Source organism: Dermacentor andersoni, unplaced genomic scaffold (assembly GCF_023375885.2).
Source record: "Dermacentor andersoni unplaced genomic scaffold, qqDerAnde1_hic_scaffold ctg00000815.1, whole genome shotgun sequence".
In the NCBI taxonomy this organism is placed as follows: Eukaryota; Metazoa; Arthropoda; class Arachnida; order Ixodida; family Ixodidae; genus Dermacentor; species Dermacentor andersoni.
This window is the reverse complement of record NW_027315492.1, coordinates 20,001-22,615: the sequence shown is the minus strand read 5'-3', so window position 1 is coordinate 22,615 and position 2,615 is coordinate 20,001. Positions and strand designations below refer to the sequence as shown.

The following is a 2,615-nucleotide window of genomic DNA, read 5'->3' as shown; positions in this document are numbered from 1 at the left end:
CGAGGGAAAGGCGGCGTTGCTGCGAAGTACCGAAGGAAACGCGGCTTTGCTACGTCGGAAGCGTTCTGCGGTTAGCGGACTTGTGCGCTTTGGGAAGGCGCCGCACGTCGAAAGAGGAAGTACGGACAGACGAGGGACTGTAGTCCCGGTTTCGAACGCACTTGCGGCCAGGCCCTTGCTGGCTTCGTCTTCCGCCTCAAGTAGACTTGTTGTGGCGCCGGCGCAGGGAGCCGTCCCTGGCACTGGCCGAGTGGTTTTGGAGAGCTGCGCGAGTACGCGCGCCGGGCTCTTGTCTTTCGTCTCAAGTAGGCTGTTGGATCAACAGCGGTTATGCTGCGGCGATCTGCCGATGCGAAAGTGTGTGTGTGTTTGAGGCCCTTCTATGAACCTACTGCTGACTGAAGCGAAGCACGTCGATGGGGGTGAAGCCCTGCCCGTGGCCGTGTAGCCGTTAAAGACTCCACAGCGGCTTAGCCCTAATCATGGCTCTGTCGCTCTTTGCAATTTTTAGTGGAGCGATGTGAACGTGCACACGAGACACACGGGTCCGGTGGATGGTTGGCAGGTAAAACCGGCTTCGAGTGCGCGCAAACGGCATAAGGTGCCTCGAGGGCAAGCGAGGAAGGCGTGGGCGCAAAACACACGCGCGAGTAGCAGGAGTGGAGTGCCATTAGGCTTTCAGCTGCTGAGACGCGGCCGCCGAAAGAGCGAGACTGGAGGAGCGCACGCCGAAAGGCGCTCTTCGAAACCACACACAGGGAGACGCCACGTGCCTAAAACCCTGGTTGTACTGTACTGAATTGAACAAACTATTTTTCACGACTCTAAGCGGTGGATCACTCGGTTCTCGGGTCGATGAAGAACGCAGCCAGCTGCGAGACTTGGTGTGAATTGCAGGACACACTGAGCACTGATTCTTTGAACGCACATTGCGGCCTTGGGTCTTCCCTTGGCTTCGTCTGTCTGAGGGTCGGATCACATATCAAGAGAGACTTCGGCGCACAGGGAACGTGCGTCCGTCGACTCGTTTTGACCGCGTCGGCATCATGGACAGTACGTTGAGCGCTAAAGCCACGCGCCAGCGGCCTCACGAGAGGGAGACGGTGGCAAACCGTTGTGCCAATTCTTCGAAAAGACGGAAACGAGGCAATACTACTGCAGCGTGACGAGTGCGCGCCTCTAGTAAGACCGCCGCAGGATGGAGTCGGATACCTGCAGGGAAAGAGCGGTCCAAGCACGAGGCGCGAACGTCTGTTGCCATGTAGCGCGCACGTTTGCGAGAGAGTCGGAAGCGCACGCTTGCGTGCACGGAAAACGTGGGAATGAAACGCCGGCCGATTCCCGCGCCGTGCGCAAAGCCAGCGCGATCGCAATTTGCGCTGTTTGCCTTCGAAGTACGTCGAGCTCCAGAGCTGGTCGCTCGTTCACGTCACCGCAGCTGTGTGGGCGCCCTTCCGGGCTTCGTCGCAGGAATGGGAATCGGCAGATTCTTGCGAGGAGCGGGGAGGAGAAGGGTGGCCCCCGAAAGCGGTTCGACGCGACAGCGCCGTCTGCGAGCGAGAAGAGTCACGGCACGGCGGAGAATTGCCGCGAAACGGAAAATGTCTCCTTCGAGAGCGTGGGTGCCCCGTTGGCGGAGCTGAAGCGTTCCGTCGTAGTCCGCCGTCGGTCCAAGTGCTTCGCAGTCTCTGTCCCCTAAAGACTGGGCCACTCCAGTTGGGGCAGGGGCGACGCTACACGAGACGATGCCTCCCGCCAGGTTTTAGTCGCCCCTGCGGTGCCCGCTGAAGCGGCGCGCTGCTAAGGCGATCTTTGCCTCGGTGGTGTTTGGGCTTCAGACACGGTCGCTTACCACGCAACTGCTCGTGCGCCGCACGCGCGCAGGCGGTTCACCGCCTGCCAGCCTCGTCTATAAGTAGCTCCGTGTTGGGCGAAGGACGTGGTAGGGCGTCGCACTCGGTTGGCGCTGGGTTTTCGAACGTGTCGAGTCCTTTTCGGCATACCGCTCGTATGACGCACGCGCGCAGGCGTTGTGCCGCCTGCCAGCCTCGTCCGTAAGGACGTGGCAGGGCGTCGTACTCGGTCGTGCTGGAATGGGCGAAAGCGATGTATCCGTTGTCGACCTCAGATCAGGCGAGACAACCCGCTGAATTTAAGCATATCACTAAGCGGAGGAAAAGAAACCAACAGGGATTCCCCGAGTAGCTGCGAGCGAAACGGGACCGAGCCCAGCACCGAATCCCCCGTCCTTGCAGGCGGTCGGGAAATGTGGTGTATGGGAGGCGACGTTCTCGGGTGTTTGCGACGGTGCAAGTCCCCCTGACAGGGGCTTGTCCCAGAGTGGGTGCCAGGCCCGTCTCCGCCGTTGCGCGCCCGGGATGAAGCCTCCCGTGAGTCGGGTTGCTTGAGAGTGCAGCCCTAAGTGGGTGGTAAACTCCATCTAAGGCTAAATACGACCGAGAGACCGATAGTTCACAAGTACCGTGAGGGAAAGTTGAAAAGAACTTTGAAGAGAGAGTTCAAGAGTACGTGAAACCGCTTAGAGTAAAACGGGTGGGCCCTCGAAGCTCGAAAGCGGTGGGATTCAGTCTCCGGAAGACCGCGGAGCCGGCGGC

General features: G+C 60.0%; 2 non-coding genes across 2 annotated transcripts in view; both read left to right on the top strand.

Annotated features, from left to right (window-relative positions):
- Window positions 1-820: 820 nt before the first annotated feature.
- LOC140215087 (5.8S ribosomal RNA) lies at window positions 821-973 on the top strand. The gene has a single exon (XR_011892007.1). It is a non-coding gene; the product is annotated as a 5.8S ribosomal RNA (ribosomal RNA).
- A 1,146-nt stretch (window positions 974-2,119) lies between these two features.
- LOC140215090 (large subunit ribosomal RNA) overlaps window positions 2,120-2,615 on the top strand; it is a 3,959-nt gene continuing 3,463 nt past the window's right edge. Inside the window, exon 1 of the ribosomal RNA XR_011892010.1 lies at window positions 2,120-2,615. This exon is cut by the window's right edge and continues 3,463 nt beyond it. This is a non-coding gene — a ribosomal RNA (large subunit ribosomal RNA).